The sequence below is a fragment of the Panthera tigris genome (genome assembly GCF_018350195.1).
Source record: "Panthera tigris isolate Pti1 chromosome E1 unlocalized genomic scaffold, P.tigris_Pti1_mat1.1 chrE1_random_Un_scaffold_62, whole genome shotgun sequence".
NCBI classification, from domain to species: Eukaryota; Metazoa; Chordata; class Mammalia; order Carnivora; family Felidae; genus Panthera; species Panthera tigris.
The window spans coordinates 108,017-119,724 of NW_024962175.1; the positions used below are offsets into that span (position 1 = coordinate 108,017).

Genomic DNA, 11,708 nt, shown 5'->3' on the forward strand with positions numbered 1-11,708 from the left:
CAGGCACCCCTTTATTATTTTTTTAAATATAATTTATTGTCAAGTTGGCTAACATACAGTGTATACAGTGTGCTCTTGGCTTCAGGAGTAGATTCCCATGATTCATCGCTTACATACAACACCCAGTGCTCACCCCAATAAGTGCCCTCCTCAATGCCTATCACCCATTTTCCCCTACTCCCTGCCCCTTCCATCAACACTCATTTTGTTCTCTGTATTTAAGAGTCTCTTATAGTTTGCCTTCTTCTCTGTTTGAAACTATTGTGTATATTATTTCAGCTGTTCCTGAGCAAGTTGGAGACTTTGTGGAAGACTGACAAGAAAATAGGGAACATAGTGAATGCAGCACTCTGAACCCAAGGAAATGTGTTGTGTGCATATTAAACATGAGTTCTTTCAGGGAAAGTTATGAGGTTAGCTCTATGTGAAGTTCTTCATATTGATTGTAAGTTATTGAAGTAACTTGTTTTTCCCTCCTGAAATCCCACAAAAATCAGTTGGTTAAAATACAGATCATGTTCTAAAAGACAGTTTATAGGGATATAAAATTCTGGGACAACCAGAAATCCTACATTTTAGATGTCAGGGCGTTTGGTCCATGCTGTGAAGCCTTTGGCTGATTGAGTGTCTAACCTTGTAAATTTAAGTGCCCTTTACTCTGAAGATCTGTAGTTCTTTTTAAAAATCTTTTAAAGAAATTGAGAATTCTCTGAGTTTCTTGACCCTAGATGAAGTCCATGGGGGAAATCCAGGTTTTAGTCTTCATTCTATAAATGTTAAATTTATAACAACTGTCTGTCACAAGACTATGAATAGTACAATTTGGGGATTCTGGATTTATGAATGAACAGGCAGCTTTGAACTCCTTACAGGAGCAGGCACCATATGCCATTCAAAGGTAATTTCCCTTAGATTTACATTTCATTTATTCATCTTGTGCCTCTAATGCCAAGTGCTGTGTCAGGTCTTGAAAGGAAACATAACAGTGAATAGCAGTCCAGAGAAAGAACGATAAAGCTGACAAATGGTAGCTTCCTCAATAAATCACAGGTACCACGGAGAGAAGTTGACCATCAAGCCTACACATTAGAAAAAGAAATGTAAGAGGAGGAAAAGAAAACAACAGAAACTTGCCATGACTCTGTGAATGAGAGAAATGCATCACAGGGAAACCTGAAATAAAATAAAAAGTATTATCTAATTTTATGAGGCAAAATTTTAAGAAACATGTTTGCTAAACAGATTTGAAAAGCGTAAGAATGAAAATTATTATGTATAGTGGTAAGAAAAGAGACAAAACCAGTCTTGGTTTTAAAAATGTCCAGGATGGGCATTTTCAAACAAGGTGGAATGGAAGTAGAAAGTTGATGAACATGTGGGTGGCTAAAGAGGTGAGAGGCCAGAAGGTGACAGGTACATGCATGTTCAAAGCATGATGGGTTATATTTTGTTTGCCTTTTTGTCTTAGGAAAATTCCCATCTTGTCCTGGTTTTGTGGGCTTTGACACTTAAAGGTTTAGTGCAGCTTTCTTTAAGAGAAAAAAATTAAAAAAAATTATAAATAGACAATTAGGCATGGGACTTTAGAAGGTGTCCATGACATTGAGGAGCCCTGTTACGTACGCTTCATTAGCCTCATGGTAAATTCACTACTGGTCCCCTGGTTACCCTATGTGACCAGGGAGATACAGTGGGCTTTGGGCTGCTGCGTGGGGCAGGTGGCCTATGATTCATCTTCTTGCATGAAGTGACTTGGGTCAGTGTATCCTCATCATTAGAATGATAAACTAGAGAGAGTTGTAATTCTGGAATGAGCTTAGAAGATAAAGGAATTATTTCTGGCTGAAGTAGTGATTATTGTATTTTAGAAGTGTAAATGGATCAGTGAAGCCTCTCCTTTGTCTTGTTTGAGTGGCCAGATATATCAGAGTGTGCTGGGTACTTGGGATACAAAGAAGAAGAATAAATGATGAATAAGAGTTCTTTTTCAGAAGAGGAGGGGTGGGAGGTTGAGAGAAGAGATGCAGAAGGAACCTAGAGTGTCTCACCAAGAAATATTATACTTGGGAGGGAGCCTCAAATTCATTCATTTAACAAAAATTTATTGAGTGTTACATTGTTGTAGGACCTGGGGATTTAGCAGCAAACAAAACAGTCCCAGATCCCAGCTCACATAGTATTTTTATTCTAGGGGAGAGAAAGGGACAGTATGTAAGTATAAACTATAGATACAGATACAGATGTGTACATACATGGACAAATGCTGGTAAGTGCTATGGAGTAAAGTAGAGTAGGTTTTGGGGGAGTAGTCAGTTTGTGTGTGTCTGTGTGTGTGTGTAAGGAGCTGTTGCTCTTTTTTTTTTTTAACGTTTATTTATTTTTGAGAGAGAGATTGAGAGAGAGAATGAGAGCGGGGAGGAGCAGAGAGAGAAGGAGACACAGAATCCAAAGCAGGCTCCAGGCTCTGAGCTGTCAGCATAGAGCCCAGTGCAGGCTCGCACCCACAAGCCATAAGATCATGATTTGAGCCAAAGTCAGATGCTCAACTGATGAGCCACCCAGGCACCCAAGGGGAGCTGTTGCTCTTTTATATAGAGCGTCCAAGAAAGACCTCAGTGATAAGATGACATTTGAAAAGAGGCCTGAAAGAAGGGAGGAAGAGAGCATGGTGGGAAGAGCCTTCTAGGCAGAGAGACTAGCAAGTGCATGAGTGTACTTGATGTGTCTGAGGAACAGCAAGGAAGCCAGTGGGGTTGAAGTAAAGTAAGCAGTGGGGAGAGAGGAGGGAGATAAGGTCAGAGAGGTATCAGGAGCTAATCCAAGAATGCTTGTGGGTCATGGTAAATATGGTCTTTTCAAATATGGTCTTTTCTCTAAGTGAGGTGAGGTGCCATTGGAGGGAGTCATGTGATCTGACTGTTTTTATAGCTTCACTCTGCTATGTGGAGAGTCTTTTTTACAAGAGCAAGCCTGGAAACAAGAAGCTCATTTGGGAGACTGCTGGAGTAATCTGGGTGGGAGATGACAGTTGCAGTAGGTTGGCAGCAACGGGAGGTGGGAAGTGGTTCGTTTCTGATTACACATTCAAGAAGGAGCCAGCAGGAGATCCTTGCAGATCAGATAAGCCCCTGGAGTCAAGATTTCAGACTGAGCAACTAGAAGACCAGAGTTTTTATTTAATGAGATAAGGAGAAGTGTGGGAGGAGCAGCTTGGGAGGGCATGGTGGGATTTCTGTACTGAGCTTAAGTTTGAGGTCTCCAATAGACATTTGATTGGGAATATGGGTAGGCAACTGGATGTGAGTTTGGAGTTCAGGGCAGTGATTGAGGCTAGAGATAAAAGTATTTGGGAGTCAGGAGCATACAGATAATACTTAAAGCCATAAGATTAGACAAAATCACCTAGGGAATAAATATAATAAGTATAATAGAGAAAAAGTAAAATATGGTATGTTTCTTTTCCTGAACCTTTGCATATATAGTTGTCATTGAACTTGTAGAGGTGAGGTTGAGCATTTAAAGTCTAGATTCCTGCTGTTTTTCTCTCTCTCTATATAGATATCTACGACTTATGACTTCTACACCTCAGCATTTCATATAAGGCTTCCCATAGTCTGACCTGACTGCTCACTTCCCCAGTTTTAGCTGCAGCAAACAGTAAAAGTACCATCCAGTTTGGTGCCTTTGTGTGCATCTTTGCTCGTGCATTTCTTTGTGAAATGCCCACTCTGCTCCCAATCCCAGCTTCTCTGTCTCTGTGTGTCTGTGTGTGTGTTTGTCTGTCAAACACACAGACACACACAGACACACACACACACACACACACACACACACACACACACACACACACACACAACTTCTAGGTAATTTCTACTCATTTGTAAGACCTTGACTGAAATATCATGTTGTCCGAGAAGTCTTCCCCTCAGCCCATCCTTAGATAGATTAAGCCCATCTTCTATGCCCCATCATCCTGTACTTGGAAGTAATTTCCGTATCCCATTGCATTATAATTGTCTCTTACAATTTGCTCATTTCTTGTCACAGAGAATACTCAAAGTGTTTGTAAAAGTGAACCAAAATATTAACTGCAAAAGTAAGAGAAAAGGCATGAATGAACTAAATCTCTGTATCCCAGTGCAGAACAAAAGCAAAATTAAGCCCCAATTCAATCAGAAACTACTGAGCTAAGTTCCTCAATGTCTTCTGCAGTGTTCTGCACCCAGCGTGGTCTTAATGAATGTGCAGTAACAGACCTTCAATGATCAGCCGATGGAAAAGAGGAAACAAATAGGAAAATAAATCTTTGTAGGAAGGAGGACGAAAAAGGACAAAGGGGAGAGAGAGAGAGAGGGTTCTATTCTGAGGACAAACTGGAATATTCCTAGCTGCAATCTATCTCTCATTTGACTAATGAGGGTGAGCCTCCTGACTAAAGAAATTGATAGTCTCAACTGGGGGCTTAAAAATAACTTACAAATATAAACCTGTTTGAGTCAAAGAGGCAATTAATTGTTTTTACACAAGCATTGTAAATTCTGTAAAATTCATTAATCAATCAAATAATTCATTTCATAAATTGAAATCATTTGGAAGAGTTGCTCTTTAAAAAATTAAAAAAATTATATTTTGTTCGTGTTTCCTCTACATTACAAAAGCTATCATCTGTAAACTGCTGATAGACTAGATGTCTATTGGATAATATCATGTATACTAGTTGCTTTCCTAATGCAAATTGGCTTTGACATCTTTCATTTGTTACATCACTCAATTGAAATTCCTTAAAAGCAGGAACTTCATGCTATATGTCCTCATGTATGCTCCATTTAAATTTGGGAATGGACATGCAGATTTCAGCACATTCTTAACTTCTTGTGTAGAACATATACACCATTCCATAACGATATATTCCAATTATAGTACAGTCATGATTTATTAGCATTTTCAAGCTGCACATGCTTTATTTATCTCATCTCATCCTTACTAGTTGTTATTTTTTTCAGTTGAAAAGAAGCAGACATTATGGAACTTTAAGCAGTTTGCCCAGGCTTAGAAACCAATTTCTTCCAATAAAAAAGCCTAAACTTTTTCTTTAACTATGCCTTGACACATTAATGTGTTAACTTAAAACTTAAAACTTGAGGGGCGTGTGAGTGGCTTAGGGTTAAGTGTCTCTTGATTTCAGCTCATGTCATGATCTCATGGTTCGTGAGTTCAAGCCCTGTGTCGGGCTCTGCGCTGATGGTGCAGAGCCCGCTTGGGATCCTCCTTCCTCTCTCTACCCCTCTCCCCTGCTCGTTCTCTCTCGCTCACAAAATAAATAAATAAATTTCAAGTAAAACAAACGAAAAGCCTTAAAACTTGTGTATCTGTCCTACATATATTCAAGAATTCCATTAATTAGGAAACCCCAAGTATGTAAGTATATTTGAAAATGTTTATTCAAATATCATTCAAGATTTTTCATTATCAAACAGAAGTGATACATTGGAGTTCTATCAAATGTATATTAAATTTATAAGGATTGCAAAGAAGCAGTTATAATTGCATAAAGAAAACCATTACTTCAGATAGTTTACTAAATAATAGAATTTCATATCTATTTGACAGCTAGGAGTATAAAACATGTAAATATACAATATAAATATGCAAATATGTAAGTCTGGTAACATATTTCTTTTTTTTTTTTTTTTATTTTTTTTTTTTTAATTTTTTTTTTTCAACTTTTTTTTTTAATTTATTTTTGGGACAGAGAGAGACAGAGCATGAACGGGGGAGGGGCAGAGAGAGAGGGAGACACAGAATCGGAAACAGGCTCCAGGCTCCGAGCCATCAGCCCAGAGCCTGACGCGGGGCTCGAACTCACGGACCGCGAGATCGTGACCTGGCTGAAGTCGGACGCTTAACCGACTGCGCCACCCAGGCGCCCCAACATATTTCATTTCTGACAAATACAAATTGATGAAGAATAAAATCCTAATTTAATCTTTTCTTCTAGCCAATCAAGTTTCCAATGTTTTATCATTTGCCTCTCACCACCCACGAAATACATCCAATGCTTCCATTGTGAAGAACTATTAAACAAGTTGAGAAGGATGTTCTTTTGCTCAAGCTTGGTGTCTTTGCTAGAGATGTCTTTCCAGCCTCGTCCATCCAAAAAGCCTTTACATATCTTTTAATAATCAGCTGGTGACTCATAAATTTACATCTCAAGCTCAGAACTTGAGCTCAGCTCCTGTTTCAGATATTATATCGGTCACTAGTCATCTCTACTTGAATTGTTCTGGGTCATCTTCAGTCACCATGAGATACTTTTTTCTATGACCCCATAAGAAGAGTGGATTATTCTTCTTGTACCTCCTTGGTTACTTTGTATAAACTTTTGGGATGCTGTCTGTAATGCTTTATTCAAGGTCTCTGCAAATACTTGGCATACAGATCAGCATCCCTTTTCTTTATTTATGGGATCTTATTATAATCACAATAGCTATTATTATTATTATTATTATTATTAATAATAATAATATTCATAATGCCGGACTTATATGAATATGTTAGGCAGCTAATGCCGAGAGATGGGAAGCAATTGGTCATAGCAAGCCTATTTGTCATTTCTGTGACTATATATTTTTATATCCATTTTTATAAACATGTTAGTTTCTGATGGCACTTGTAGATAAATTAATAAATCAATAAGTGAATACATTTACAAAGTTATATATATTACTAAACAAATCACACCATTTTCTTAGATAAGGTTTTGGTGGCAAAACAGGGTTACTTTAGGGAACTCAAAGTCGCTTCTGCGCGGAAAAGTTCATATTTGATGACAAGTCAGTCTAACAATTCAGCCCATTTCTTCAGCAGTGAATCAATTAACCAAAGTTTAATGCCAAAAAGTTTCTTCCCTGTGAGTCAAGGGAAAAGATGCACAATAACTACCTATGACAAGTATGTAATATTAATTATATAGTTAATTTATGTTTAATACCATGCCTGTTTAATTAGTAACCAAAGGGTGGTGGCTATCTTGTACAGCTAGAGCTTGTATATTATGTAGGTGTGAAAGCTTACACTGCAATAGGGGTTATAACTTCATATGCAGTTCAAGATTTATGAACCTTACATGATACTTAAAAAGTCCTCTCAAGCTAAATTATAATTATTAAGTAGTTAGAATCTTAATTACATGATATATTTCCTCTTTTATAAAGGAAGATGTTATCTAAGAGAATTTTGACTGCCGGAGGCTAATAGGATCAGGCCCTTCATGGAATTTTGTTTTTCTATGAACTACAAACATATATAAAAAAAATCATGTCCTTCAAAGAGGAAAAAAAATAATTAATCACTAATCAGTGAATTGCTTTGGTTTTCATATCCAGAGAACAATCTTGGTTCTGTCCTGGAAAGTCCTGAGTTCATTTTATTTATTTGTCTAAATGTTTCGAGATGATAGAGTTGGTAACTCCTCTGTCTCTATTATTTCCTGTTTCCTATGTTATGGAGCCTCTATATCATTCTGTAGAGTCAGGTGGAAGAGAAAAAAGAAGCATTGTTAAACTGTCTTTAAAATAGCAAGAGAAAATAACTTCCGCCTTATATGTTTAAAAGAGAAATTGGATAATACACTTCAAACACAACTTTCTGCAGCATTTTCGTAATTATGCTCTTAGAATATATGATGTGTTTTTATTTTTATAATTAACAGGAAATACATGTTATACATGAAATGTGACACAAGAGATATGAATTATGCAGTCAACTCGGTATGTGCTGATGAGCACAAAGCCCAAGGCACGTTCCGTCGAGTTTCTATGAAGATCTATAATGAGTTTCAAGTACATCATTTCCTGATGGAGGATAAGAAAACATCCATCAATGCAAATTTTTGCACATTTTTTCAGCTTTTATGAATACTTTACAACTTCTAAAAAGAGTGAATTTCGAAAGTGCAACTTGAGCAAATTCTATGAGTAATTTTATATTCTACTGTTTAGGCTCAGTGGAAGCTTCGAAGGTATGTCTATATATATATATATATATATATATATATATATATATATATATATATGTATATACACACACACACACACACACACACACACACGTATATTTAAACTTATTTTAGAGTGCTATAAAGGAAGGTGGCTAGTATTGCACAGTTTCCTGCTGTACAATTTAATATCTAGTTAATGTCTCAACCTATGATATTAGTTTATGTGGAAAATAAAAAAGTTGGTACCATGCAGCACAAAGCAAATAAATATTTGCAAATGAAACACTGTTTTAAATGCAGAATTGAGCTTTCGGATACATATGCAGAGTGAACATGCATATTTCATGCATTTAATTCTTTTGAAAGAATTGAGATTACGATGAGTACCTTAAGTTCATGTTGGATTGCATTTTTATTTTCTATTAGAATAGTATTTAAACATATATTAATGAATGAAAAAAAATGCTTAGGGAGTTAAATTATGTTGAATGTTAAATAAATACTAAAAATTACAGCACCATGAGGTCCTTGAGATATTTTATAGAGTAACATATAGTTATTGTATAAGAAAGTCCAGTAAGACAACAGCCTCCTAATTGGTTCCCTTAACACGTCTCTCCCCCCACACACAGTCCATTTTCCACAATAAAGAGTTATCATCCTGAAAAGCTAATCTGATCACATGGCTTCCCTGTTTAAAGACCTCTGTTGGCTCCCTGGTGCCTAGAGGATGAAGGCTAATCTCCCCAGCCTGGCCCCAGCCTGCTCCTCCAAGCCTTATTTCCTGGCAAACTCCCCCACACACCTTAACCTCTGGTCCCTGAACTGTAGAAGCAGAGGCCTGGGAGGGTCAGGCCGGGGCTGAGGGGGCAGGAAAAGAGCTCCATGGATCACCTGACCTGTGCTTCTCCCCTTGAGGTGACTTGCCACCTCTTTTATACCCAAGACGATAAGCAGGTCTATCATCCACCGCTTTTACATTTACTTTATTTCGTTTCGCCTCTTCACTCTTCCCTAACAGAGATATCACAAAGCAACAAGCAGTTGAAAATTCTTACTACACAGTGCAAATGTAAAGAGAAAATACACTTTTGCTCTCTTCCCTTGCTATAAATTACCTCCTGGTTATGGAAAGTGACAATTACAATTCCATATGCTCACAGAGGAAGGACACATCGCCACAAGGAGAATGGCCAGAAAGTCCTGTGACCTGCTGAGTCAGGCTTGTCCAAGGGTTCCCAAGCACGGATCCCTAGTTCTGTGTACTGAGTTTGGCATGCATTTACGTCCTCTATAGATGTTTATTAACAAATTGAATTTAATCAGCAGGTACATTTCAGTAGTTAGTAGGTTGAAGAAAATAAAATCATTTTAATGATACTACACATAAATTTACTTTGAATACTCTAAAATATTTCTTTTTCTACCAGTCTGTCAATACCTTTCATGATAAGGAATTGTATTTTTGGTTTAAGTGAGAAAAGGATGCAGATCGAGTGCTTATTGGTAAGAGCTACAAATTATTGAGGCCCCAAATGTATGCGGTGGTTTATCGGCCTTTTCTTTTTCCTGTTTCCACACAACTTTAAAAGTTGGTATTATGACCCTTGTTTTTACACTGAAAGATGAAGTAACATACCCCAAAGCACTCAGATAACAAGCGAGGAGTTGAGTGCATGTTTATCTGATTCACAGGAAATGATCTTCCTACTGTGCCGCACAGACTATTTATATAGACCAGAGACTTTAAAAAAAAATTCCTCTCCAGCTCAGGAAGTCATTGATCTGAGATCCCTTACCAAGAATGTATATTTCTCAATTCCCTGAAGTTTAACATTAGGGACCAGTATTTCAGTTGTGAAGCAGGCAGGGGGAAATAGATGATCTCCTATGTAATCTGAGCCCAACCTTCTTTAGACCTTTATGGATTCATTTGCAGATTCAAAAAGGGAAGTATCCTTAGTATCTTAAAGTATTTTATAATTCTTGTAGTAAGAAAAAGTGTCACAAAAGATATTCAGTATTGAATGATATGCTTGAATAGATACTAGCACAAATCAAATTCCCATTTAAGTTTCATTGTTTATGTAAGGAATATTGTTTCAAAAACTACTAAACCAAAACTGTGGTAGAGCATAAAAGAGCTTGTACATCAAGCACTTAGTGGAGAGTTATATTATGCTAACAAGCTGAAGAGCTTGTCAACATCTCCTGGGTTAAGTATGCCTCCTCTTTGATCATCCAAAAAGGTTTCCAACACTGTAGGTGGCCCTAATTAACAGGGAACTGTGATCTTCTTTTACTGCTAGATTTCACAAGTCAGGCAATATACTACATTCTATTAATGCTTACTAATATTGTTCTATTCAAATCCCAATATCTCCCCAGATATACAACTGATTATAAATGTATGTCCTGTTTTAATAGTGTCTTTCAAGAGAAAGTTTGATGCTTCGTATCTAAATATCCTCAGGGTTCCTGTAGTCAATTATATTTTCTCATTATGGACTAAGAATGCCTCACACTCAGAATAAGCTCCATATCTGAATAATCCACATCTGAATTCTACCCTTGATTGAATTTACATGATCTTTCCAGGGTTGGAGGAGGGGGGAGATGAGACTGTTTGTGTGTGCGTGTGTGTGTGTACACGTATGTTAATGTGATTTGATGTGATGTAATGTGATGTGTGTGTGTGTGTGTGTGTGTGTGTGTGTGTGTGTGTGGTGGTGGTGGTGGTGGTGGTGGTTTCACCTGCATTTAAATCCTGTTTTAATAGCCACAGGAAAGATGTTGGTTGCTTTAAATATATAAATCTCTTTTAATAGTTCAATCCCATTAAATAGTTATTTTGATGTTCATTTTAGAGATTAAGAGACCCAAACTCATTCTGTGGAAAGGTGGCAGATTGAATATATTCATCTAATTTTATTTCTTTTGAAATTGCAGTGAAAATACAGTACAGAGATTTTAAAAAATATATATATAACCATAACGAGGATGGAGGAAATGGGAAAAAGTAGAATATGTCAGTGCTGGAAAGCAGATGGTTGAGTGATAATTGATTTGCCAGACCCGAAAAAGCCAACCCTTGAAATGTGGAAAGCTCAGACCCAATGAGATGGAGAATCTTTGAAAGTTCAGACATGTTCAGAACCAGGAAGCTAGCCTGAACAGAATGAGACCATGCTGACACCTTCATCTTGAACTTTTAGGCTTCAGAACTGTGAGCAATAAACCTCTCTTGTTTATAATCCACCCCGTGTCTGACATTTTGTATAGCAGCCCAAACAGACTAAGACAGCGTCAATTTCCCCCATTTTTTTATTAGAGTCTCTGTAATTGTTTTTTGTTTGTGTGTAAAATTTTTTTTAAATATTCTGGATATGAGCGTTTTAAAAAAGTTATTTGTGTTATAAATGCCTTCCCCAACTTCATGGTGGGTTTCTATATGAAATTTACTGTCAAATTGGTTTCATACAACACCCAGTGCTCATCCCAAAAGGTGTCAATACCCATCACCCATGTATCAACCCTCAGTTTGTTCTCAGTAACAGTCTCTAATGCTTTGGCTCTCTACTCTAACTATGGGTTTCTGTTATGTTTCTCAGGATCCACATAAGAGTGAAACCATATGTATCTGTCTCTGTATGGCTTATTTCACTTAGCATCACACTCTCCAGTTCCATCCATGTTGCTACATATTTCA

The 11,708-nt window shown here is 37.2% G+C and overlaps 1 long non-coding RNA gene across 2 annotated transcripts; it reads left to right on the forward strand.

The window, feature by feature from the left end:
* Nucleotides 1-206: 206 nt before the first annotated feature.
* On the forward strand, nucleotides 207-11,257 carry LOC122236278. 2 transcript variants are annotated; one of them, XR_006214350.1, is made up of 3 exons: nucleotides 207-445; nucleotides 7,712-8,020; nucleotides 10,949-11,257. It is a non-coding gene; the product is annotated as an uncharacterized LOC122236278 (long non-coding RNA). The 2 variants fall into 2 exon arrangements; XR_006214351.1 differs by having other exon boundaries at nucleotides 207-413.
* Nucleotides 11,258-11,708: the final 451 nt, after the last annotated feature.